The 11,438-nt window shown below is 40.4% G+C and overlaps 1 protein-coding gene across 3 annotated transcripts in view; it reads left to right on the top strand.

The window, feature by feature from the left end:
- nacc1 (nucleus accumbens associated 1) overlaps window positions 1–11,438 on the top strand; it is a 37,764-nt gene that overhangs the window by 3,993 nt on the left and 22,333 nt on the right. Inside the window, exon 1 of one of the 3 annotated variants that reach the window (XM_023333945.1) lies at window positions 88–234. The exons of 1 other annotated variant lie outside the window; for it this stretch is intronic. The gene's annotated coding sequence lies outside the window, so the exon portion shown is untranslated. Of the gene's footprint in view, window positions 1–87; window positions 235–2,125; window positions 3,087–11,438 lie in introns of those variants that run through there. One more of the 3 variants, XM_014469298.2, reaches the window with a different exon arrangement.

The raw sequence follows: 11,438 nt of genomic DNA, 5'->3' as shown, positions 1-11,438 counted from the left end.
TGTGTGTGTGTGTGTGTGTGTGTGTGTGTGTGTGTGTGTGTGTGTGCGTGTGTGTGTGTGTGTGTGTGCGTGCGCATGAATGGTGTGCTGCTGCTGGTTCACAGCATACAGTCAAAGTGAATGACTGTCTGTGGCGAGGCGGAGGGAGGGAGAAACTAGACCGCTTCTTCTTCTTCTTCTTCTTGTGCGCCGCTCCTCCATTCGGAAGAAATTCCAGCAGAATCCAGCGGAGGGGTAAGTTGAAGGGTTTCGGATCAACTCGTACCCGGCGGTTCGGACTCATCAGCCGGTGCGGGACGGAGACGTCTTGTCCCGTTCCAGCGCTGTGTTTTAGTGAGGGGCTGGGGAGGCGTCCTCATGAATCTGGCTGAACAGGGAGGTATGGTGGAGGCTGCTGAAGTGAAGGTGAAGCTACTGGGAGTCTTTTTGTTGTTTTGTTCTGAATTGGATGGTAAAGTTGTGGTAACTATTGTGGGGGGATGGGCACATGGGGACAGACCAAACTTTAACCACTTCACACCGGCTTCATACTTTTGTCGCGCTGCCCCCCTCCTTCAGTGGCGCCACCAAGAGGGGGGAGTGAGGGGGGCAATTATCATCCCAAAAATTCAGTATAATATAATATAATATAATATAATATAATATAATATAATATAATATAATATAATATAATATAATATAATATAATATAATAATATACAGTGAATGATTTTAAAATAGGAGGGGTCAAATGTTTATAGGTTACAAGATTTATTTATATTTATATGTTTTCTTTGTGGGGCCCTATTTTTAGACATATGCCACTTTTTCTGGCACTGCTTTCAAATTTCATAAGACATCAAGCAGGTATTGCTTGATGTCTCACCATATGTCATAAATTATGGCAAAATTTATTAGGGATGCACAATATATCGGTATCTATATCAGCATCGCCCGATGTTAGTCATGTTTTTATGATATTTGGTTCGATAAGTAAAACTTGGCCAATTGACAAGCTTTGTTTATTTCCATCTTGTTGCCAATAACGGTTATCAGCCATGACATCAAGATTAATATCAGATATTAATATAGGTCTGAAACTTTATATTATTGCAATTATATTTATTCTCGGAATTTCTACATTTCTACACTCTGCTCCGGTTGTAAGAACCAGGAGATGGCTGTGAAATCAGTATTCAGACAAAACGAATTTTACGTGTAAGAAGCACAGATTTTCAGTTGATCAACATATGAAAAATCAAGCATAAGTATAGTGGATTCATATTTAAGCTTGAGTCAGTGGACAAAAGTTTTGGGCAGGACATTTCATTGCTTTATCCGCTACCCACGGCTTGAGCTGAGTGTATATTTTGTGTCTTATTTTACCAATTACCTGAGGTCATCATGCACCCAAGTGCCCCCACACCCCATCTCCAGCAGTCATCCTGTGATGGATGAGGTGCCAGGCCATCATAGGGCATCACACAGGACAGAAAGTCATACCTGCAGGCAGTTTACAGAGGCCAGTTAACCTGAGAGTCATGTTTTTGAACTGTGGGAGGAAGCCGGAGTACTTCCTCCCACAGAACCCACCAGTGAGAGAACCCACCAGTGAGAGAACCCACCAGTGAGAGAACCCACCAGTGGCGCCCCCTAAGGGGGTGTAAAGGGTTCATGGCCCCTTCCAGGAAAAATGTTTGCCACCGAGAAAAGCATGAGTCATCTCCTTCAATCAAGAAATAAATGTAACACATAAATAAATGTATATTTATAAAATTTTAAATAGAATAACAATTGTTAATACAGTAAATATATCTTAATTTTTTTTTGTTTGTTTGTTTAGCTGTGCACTCAAAATTTTTACTGGCCTGGTTTGCCCACCCATACAAAAAATGTTCAGAACCCACACGTTCATGGAGAGAAATCCACGAACGACCACAGACTGGGATTCAAAACCAAGACCTTCTACTTTGAGTGAAATGACTACAGTGCTACCAACTGCACCATGCAGCTCAATCCCAAGATTCAATCTAAGTTTGTTTTTTTTGTATTATTATAAGTGGCTCCCGTGTAGCTCCCCCTCCGCCCCCCTTACAAAATCTCTAGTGGCGGCCCTGCTCTCCTTTCTTTCGTCGGTGAGTGGCTTTATGAGTTCCCGGCTCATCTTTCTCCCGCATTCCTGAACTTCCTCAAACGCAACCTTGTCTCTTTGCGTCGTCAAGCTGCAAGTGCAAACCGCTGCCAGTCGCCTAAAATCGCAAAGTGCAGTGAATAAACCGGCTCGGTTGAGTTTTTCTCGTCTTCCAGCCATTCCCGTAAACATTTCTCTCCCCTCCTCTCTCTCTGCCCTGTTCTCCTCTCGCCATGCCGCGGATCCGTCCCTCCGTCTCGCCCACAGTTGCAGCGCATTTGTGTCCCGGGATGACCTGTTGATGTCGGTTAAAGATGGAGTGCCAAGATCACCCGCTATAAACTCCTCCCCGGTTAAAAAAAAAAAAGAAGAAGAAGAAGAAAGAAAAAATAGTCTGGAAATTGGAGTTCTGCCCCGTATCGCGTCTGTGGTTGGCCGAGATTGCTTATTATAAATAATTTAATTGAAGCAAGACATCATAAGCGACATCTTGGACGGGACTAGCTCGTCTCCGAACCGGATCGGTAGCTGCTCCGCTGTACCGCCGGGAGGAGGAGGACATCGCTCGGTGCTGCTGGCGCGGGGAGACCACCGGCCCCCTCCACGGTTTCGAGGAATTTTTTTAATGTCCCCACCTTTTCCCCAGACGACAAAAAGAGAGAAATATTTGGCTGCATTCTTTAAGTGAAGTTGGAGCTGACATTTAAAATAAAAGGGAGGGGGGAGAAAAAAAAAAAAGCTATATTTTGAATCCTTTCTCCGCCGCCGCTGCTGCTGCCCCCTCCCGCTGAACACGGCCGGGTCTCTCACACCGGCCCGGGCCAACCGAGCTCTCCTAAATCCTACCGGGCATCGAGGCTGGCACACAGCGGGGGCACCGACAGCTTTCTGGCCGCCCCGACTTGCCCTGCTTCCCCGCTGGTAGCGGGACTCAGCCTCCGAGGTGTCCGCCGGCGGGACTCTGCTAGACTTTCACGTAAGATGAATTAATGAACAACTGATGTGCATAAATGATAAGTGGTCTCTGAAGTTTGAGCGGTGGGGGAGGCTACGCTGTAGCCACATTGTGCCGCTTGTCTCAGTCGGTCCTCGGTGTCGGCGAATGCGGCACTTGCCGCCACAAACGTCTTCCAACACGGGAGGGAAATTAATTTTTTTTTTTTTTACGTGATTAACGGACACGTTCGCTACTTCAACGTGAGAGACAGCCTCTTTCTTCTGACCAGTGTTAGCTTTAGCTTTAGCCTGCTGCTTGCTAACAGGATACCTTTTAACCTCCCAAAAGTAGTAAACTCACTGATTTGGCCGAGATTGAGGCTGATATCAAAAAAAGTCTAGTAATTACGACGTTCCAGCAGAAATAGCGCATTATCTGGACACACTTTGAATATTTGCGTGCAGCACATTGAAGGGCTGCATGAGGGGGGTTTTGCATAAAGTGTTAAAAAAAGACACTTTTTAAGCACATAGGGACACACACACACACACACACACACACACACACACACACACACACACACACACACACACACACACACACACACACACACACACCCCGACAGAGAAGAAGCCACACACAGTAGAGCATTGAGCCAGAGCATGTAATGAGGCACATGTTAACTGCGGGCCAAGGGTCAAGTGTTTTGAATTAACTCTCCTTTATGTTTCCTGCAAGTTGTTGTGACCTTTCTGACCTGTATGGGGGGAGAAGGTGGTGCATGTAGGATGTCCATACATCTGTGCCCCTGTGTATGTTGAAATGAAATCAGTCAAGCAGCCTGGATGTGAAAAAAAAAAAAAAAACGTGTCCTTGCAAATAAACAAAATGCACCGCATCGCTTTAAAAACGTTGGTGATTTTTATTATTGTGAGGCATCGGGCAGATGAACTACATTTTAATGAGTTATGGGTGTCAACCCTGCCCCCTTAAAATTTCAGCCATGACTCATATCATTCCTACGGTTTCCTTTTAATGAGGTTTTTCTTGCCACTAATTGCTTATGGATATTTACTTTATGTCCATCTGCAGCGCTTGTATTTATTTTGCCCAGAAAAAAAAAGGTATGGGGAAGCTATCCATTTCTGTTTAGATGATGTCCAGTATCAGCACTTGGATGCCAGTATGATTAACTCCGTCTGACCTTCTGACTGCATTTAGACATCTTTGATTATACGTCTGTTCGGCTTTCACTTTTCAGCCGCAGTTTCATATATTTTAGACGGGAGACGGTGTCGCTTTTCTGTGATTTTTTTCTTTTTTTGTTTTAACAAAAATTTGCTCAGTGGGCATTTGCTGTGCAAAGGCAAATTTGGTTGGAGGGGAAAGAGAAAAAAAAAATCACTGTCGTGGCACTCTTTATTTCCACACTATGCTCTCATTATAGGTAATGCTCATTTGAAACTATAGTTGGCAAGCTTCAAGCAGCAGCTGTCGGCTTTTACAAAAGCCAATAGCTCAACTATTAAACATGGTCAAGTTATTAGCCTGTTCCACCTTTGTTATGCTGCAACTAGAGTACCAAAAATAACAGTAAATAAATGTAATAGATAAACGTCTAACTAATTTTAATAGTGGACAAAAAAATAACCCGAGTCCATATAAAATTCAGTTTTGAAGTGATTATTTGAGTTATTCCTCTTGTTGTTGGGATTGTCAGCAGCCTTTTGCATCATCTCCCCACTTTGTTGTGTGCATTCTACTTTTTGTCACTTTTGTTGTAATTTTTCGTGCCATCTTCTCTATGATAGAAATTGATGTGCTTTTAGAGCTGTTCCAGCTTTAATTTACGCTCTTTTACTACTACGGGTGCACCGATTGCAGTTTTCTGTCCGATCACCAATCTTTAAAAAGCCCGTCTCTCGATTCAAATTTTGGCTGATACTGATTGTTTTTTTTGCCAGACAAGTTGCTAAATAGAACGACAAAGTTGATTTTCAGACCTTTATGGAAGTGACCAGGATCGGCAGATGAGATTGGGTTCCCATGTAAACATCGGCTGATCGCAATCGCCCAAAAATAAAGGAAATCAAGGCTGATTTATTAGCATCTGATTTATTAGCTTCTCTATTTAGTACTTTACCTGCAATTCACTTGTATCTGTTCTGCTATGATACCTGAATGTCTCCATATATATATACTGTATATATATATATATATGTATACTGTATGTATGTATGTATGTATGTATGTATGTATGTATGTATGTATGTATGTATATGCAAATAAAGCTGGCTAAACTATTTTCAAAACTAACACACAATTCCCTGATCAAGATGAATTCAATAACAGATGGCAAACAAAGCCATCACATTAGTCTAATCCATGTCTTAACAGGGAAGACAGGGTACAGTAGGGAATCTGTTACAGAAGTTACTGGTCTACAAAAGTTATTCCCAAGAGTGCAACAGTCAGAAAGAGACTGGCTAACTAAAATGCCCCCATGGAAGGAAAAGATGGAAGCCACCAAAGAGCAACAACAAACGCCCATCTCACATTTGACTTCAGCTTTCTTCCAGTCTTTGTCAATGCTAAATATTCAGTGGACTGAAAAGACAAAACAGGAGCTTTTTGTTAGTTCTGGAGCATTCTAGTGAAAATCTGCACTTAACTCCACGTTGGGACGCCATTGCATGACCGGATTCCTTCTTTACGACATAAAAAACCCCCTCATTGGCCGTTATTGCAAAGTTTTAATGGCAGTTGGTGCCACAAAAGGGTGGCCCAACTAGTTATGTTTAATCACCAATTATTTTTTTCCCCCACATTGGGCCAGTTTGGTTTATATAACCTTTTTTTTTTTCACTTTCATAAATAAAATCAGAATCTAAAAAGTGCATTACGTATTTACTCTGGTTAATTCTCTGATTTGATATTTAAAAAAAAAAAAAAGAGTTTGATGATCTGAAACATGAAAGTGTGACAAGGTAGATAAAATCTGTAAGGGGGCAAATAGTTTTTGATCACATTGTATTTATACCTACAAACTGCAACACACATCGACTATCAGCCTCTGGCACATTTGTTGGCTTGACAGCCGGAAGTCGTAATGAAGATGTCAGAGAGGTTCGAGACTTTTAGTAACGTTGTTGCTTTTCCAACAAGTTCAGGAGCAAAAAACAGTCTTTTGTTTCCTCATTCTTCATTTTCTATTGGTTGATAGAGGTGATATATTACTTACTCACTAAACTGAAAAAAGTCTGAATTTCTCAGTAACATCCTGTAAATCACAACAGTAAAACATTGTAAATTAAAATAAAAATAATTAAAAAAAGTGTAACCTTGTTTAGATTAACAGTAAGATGTTGTAAATAAATAAATATCTATTATTTTCAATGTCATAGCTTGTTAAAATGATCATTTTGCTAATATCCGGATTGCAAATGCGACAAAAAGAAAACTGCAACACAAAATCCAAAATTTGACAGGCATGCATAAATATTTTACTTTTAAATATTTTCAATTTTCGAGATCAAGTAAAAAAAATGGTTCACCAAGATTATTATTTTACTGACAAGCCATCAATTCATATCCCAAAATGAATTGAAATTGTTAACACAATAACATATTACGGTAAAATTAGCGACATAATTGACTTCCTTACTGCATTGTATCGATTTTAAATAAATATGGAAAAAAAACCCCAACATGTAGCACTACCAGTTATACTGCACTCTCATCTTATTAAGTTCATTTGAATAATGAGTGTGTAATCTTGTTGCGCAACGTCCCGTCAGTTTAGGACAGTAATGTAATATCTTGCATTATATTATATTTAAAAAAAAGAAAGAAAACATATGAAGGAAGTGCTTTCTGGTTATAATAAGACGTGTTTACTCTCTTGCTGACTCAGTTGCCTTGTGATTAGATTGATTAAGAGGATTTATTTGATGATTAATTTGTTAAAGTGTTAATGACCGTCTACTCTCTGTGCTGTGTTGTGTAGGCGTGAAGCAGCAGATCATGCCTAAGTCGGTACGCTCCGGACAAATTTATTATTATTTTTTTTCCTCCAGCGTTTATTGTTCATCTGGGGGAGGCTTGCTGAGTGTGCATCCCGCAGCATCCGGCCTCACATTTACACCTGGTAGCTTCCCATCACTGCCGCCTTGCTTTTGTAGCCAAGGAGCAGCTTTTCAAAGGAGTTAAGACCAAAAATAAGAAAACCCTTCCCGCTTTCTGTATACGTTTTATAACTTCATTCGAGCCAGGAGGAGTTATATTTGATGCTTTTATGTATCCTATACGTGAGAATGTGTCTGAAGTTAGTGTCCCAGGAGACATTTTGTGTTTGGATGACATGGAAGGATTTGCAACCGGAGACTTTGTCGTGCGTTTTTCAGATTTATTCGGGTTTAATTTAAGCCACCACATAAACAAAGTTGCATTTAGTGCATAGCTGCATGCTGCTATACTGATTTGGGTTGTGTAGGAATTTAAATCTCTGCCTCTTTCCACTCTATGTTATTGTGAAATGATGGCTCTACACATCTGTTTGTGCTTTGACAGGTTTATTTGATTTCCCCTCAACCCCCAATGCTTCACTTCTCTTCTAAACTTTTAGCTGTTTTCATGAGTTCTCCGGTAACTTTGATGAAGGTAAATCTATTTGTGTTTGTTCTTTCTGAAAACAAGATGGTGCGATTCAGTATGCTGTTTTATTATGATTGTTTTTTTTTTTCTTTTTCTTTAACCTTTTTTCAGGGCATCTTTCTGCATTTGCCGTCTCTCTTGGTCACTTCGGTGCTACATTATTTTTTTTTATTTTTTATTTTTTCCATTTTTTTCTCCGAAGAGTTTTTCGGCGCTAGTGGCTCGTATTTTTTGTACAGTAGGCAGACAGGAAGGAGGGTGAGGAGAGGGGGGAAGACATGCGGTAAAGGTCGTCGGGACCGGGAGTTGAACCCGCGACGTCCACATCGAGGACTAAGGCCTCCAAACGTGGGGCGTGCTAACCCCCTGCGCCACCACAGCACGCCCCTGGTGCTACATTATTGCCAACTTGTTAGAGTTTAGAAAACAATTAGAGAAAGATTTTAGTTTTAAGAAATTTGCTCTGAAACTTCCGGTTGGTGGCTTTGCGGCTTTTCTGTGAATGGCGAAACATGGAAGAATTTAAGATGAGGCTGACAATCTCTGGAAGATTTACTCGTACCACAACTAGAAGTTGAAACACCCACACTGCTACTTGACATTCTATTGGCTATTATGTTCCTGGTGGCCACTGGTATCAAGACCTTGTTAGACCTGGAGGCCAGTGCTTTGTTCTGATGGAGGAATGGTCTCCAGATTAAGGCTGAACAATATATTGGGAATATATTGTCACCATAATTTTATTGTGTACAATATTCAGTGTGGCCTATTTGCAGTTCGACATTCGCAGATTCACCTATTTGCACTTTTTTTCCTGTGGTATATAACTACAAATTATTTGTCGAAAAACGTTTTCAGAGGGCGTCTCAAGTGCTCACAGATTTCAGCTATTTACAGGCGGTTGTCGTCCATAACCCCCGCGATTACCAGGGGTCCGCTGTACAATATTTAGCCAGTTGGACAGTATCTTCTGGCAGCAGATGCCCACATCAGACAAAAATAACTGTGCTAATAACTAAAGTGCTAAAGGTCACGGAGTTGCCATTGCAAGATTTTCTAATATCCTACAGCCCCTACTTCAGATGTACACCGCCTGTTTGTTGAACCATGTTGAGTTGTGCTATACCCAGTGATGGCATCGTTACTTTGAAAAAGTAACTTCAATCGGATTACTGATTACTCCTTGAAAAAGTAACTCAGTTAGATTACTGACTACTTGATTTGGAAAGTAACCAAGTTACATTAAATGTGACTTTTTTTAGTTACTTTCAGCAGCTGCTAACCAACAACGCTGTGAAAATTACATTGATCTTTGCCAATACTTATAATGGTAACATCAACAATGTGTCTCTACTTATAAGGCTGAACTGAAGGGGAGATTTTTTAATGGTTACGGTACAAAAAAAACGTTAGTAATTTGCGCATGTTTTTGTGTTTTCCACTATTGTCTGGAAAACTCTAAGAAGGATTTTAACCCCTTCGCCCCTCCCAGCCTCCAGGTTGCGTTACGGCCTTGCGTTTGTTGTCAGAGCACAGAGCTCCTCCTGTGGCTCCACAGTTCAGATGGCTGCTGCACAGATTTGTGACACTCATCTTAATATTAATAATTATAATGGCGTTTAGTTGCACAACTTTACGGACTCGTTCATTCGTGGCTGTTTTCACGTTTATTGCGCTGTTCATATTAGTCTCGATGTTTCCAATGTTCTGGATAGCTCGACGTAATTCGACAGGTAATATATTAACTTGACATTAACACAGCGGGACGGATCATCCGGGAAATGATGGACAGGGAGAGCCTGACTAAAACTAACTAGAGGTCAGACACATTCTGGGGTTTATGTCTGCTTATTTCCAAGCCTATGAGTAACTTCACGTTCAAAAACGAGCCCAAAAAGCTCAACCCGCGACTCATTAAATTTGCTAGTGACTGTAAAAAGAAAAAAAAAAGCCCACAGCCGCTTATAATAGTTGGACTTGGCGACAGAAACTCAAAATAGTTCCTGCTTTTCTACCAACAAAATGCGCATCTCCCTCTTCTCCCTCTTCCCTCCATTGTTTACGTTTCTGATACCGTCGCATAAAAACGGCGATCACTCGACAAGACGCGTAGAGGAAATAAAATTAAATTCCAAAAGAAAATAGTAACACAAAATGATTTTGATAAGTAACTGTAGTACTGGATCAGACTACTGTAGTCTGATCCAGTACTACAGTAAGGCGTTACTGACATCACTGGCTGTACCATAGTGTTACTTACCCCAGTTTGTTCATTATGATATTTTTCAGTCATACATGTGGAGAATATTTAAAACACTGATGTAGTCAGGCGTGACAACTGACTTAGTTGGGTTTAACCATATTCTGGTGAAAAGTTTACCTCTTAGACTGACAAAATAGTTCTTGACTTTAAACTGGAGATTTTCACCCTGGTGTGATGAAATAACTAGGTCACCATTTTAAAAAGAATGACCACTAGATGAAAGTCACAGTTTGTGAATTATCTTTAATCTACAGTACAAAGAGTCAAAGTTATACTCTACTTATATTTGATTGAATATCCTCTAGCATTGAAATCACACACTTTGTATATCTGTTAGCAAGATCTTTGCATGTTGCAGGCTTACTTATCAAAATTGGTAGAGTTCATTTAAATTGTTTCAGATCGAAGTATAGTACATAAAATCTTTTACGGAGTTATGGGTGTGTGCCGCTTCAGAAACTGGTGTGTTTGCCAACTTCATCCGTGTCGACAAAGAAAGAACATTCTGCTGCAAAATTAACACATGAGCTTGGCTGGAATTCTAATTGCTCACACTGAGGATCCAAATGTCTTCTGGAAGAAACTTTTATGGTCACACAAAACAGACTGAGTTATTTGGCCACAATGACAACAGGCATGTTTGGAGGAGACAAAATATATGTTTTCACACCTAAGAAATCTGGAATTAGCCGCAACCATCGTAGCATCATAGCGAGGGTCTGTTTCTCTGCCAGTGCTAATGGTGCATTGCATGAATTCTTTAACTTTCCATCAAATTGACGGCGAGGCAGTTAAAACTAAGGGCACAGTTGGAACAGGACCGTATTCCCAAACACATCAAAACTGGTTTTGGAACTAATTAAGCATTCTAACACTAAGCTTCTGGACTGGGCCTGACCTTCAGGCTTATTAAAAATGTTTAGACTATGTCTCAAAGCCAACCCTGTGCCAGGAAATCAGCCAACTTAAACGAACTCTATTAATTTGATAAGACAAGTGGTCAAACGTACATCTAGAATGAGAGGCAGGACCTTGCTTATAGTTGGAGAAAGTGCATGGTTTCTTTAGATCTTGCTTGGAAACATTAATCGAATGGGACGATGAGACCCTGTGTGGGTAATGAGAGAAAAATCCAATATAGATTCAAACTTCCTTTTTTAAAAAGAAACCTTTACATTTTATCAGTTGACTGCTTTTCAGAGCTACTCATGTTACCTTTGTCTGATATTGAAATTTCATAGATGAACCGAAACATTTAACCACAACAAAATCGTATAACTAGAAGAAATGTGATATTTAGGTGTCCAGACATTGAAGAAATATCTCCTACAACTTCCTTATCTTCTATATTTGATACAGCTCTCTTTCAATTCTGAATCGTTTTTCTACTATTATTATTTTTTTCTGTCTGTTTAGTTTGATCATTTGTAATGTGTCTGTCTCTAGCGGTTTTATGTCCGTCCATCTGTAGCAAA

This window comes from Xiphophorus maculatus, chromosome 5 (assembly GCF_002775205.1).
Source record: "Xiphophorus maculatus strain JP 163 A chromosome 5, X_maculatus-5.0-male, whole genome shotgun sequence".
Lineage (NCBI taxonomy): Eukaryota > Metazoa > Chordata > Actinopteri > Cyprinodontiformes > Poeciliidae > Xiphophorus > Xiphophorus maculatus.
The sequence above is the reverse complement of the archived record's forward strand: the minus strand, read 5'-3'. Positions and strand labels throughout refer to the sequence as shown.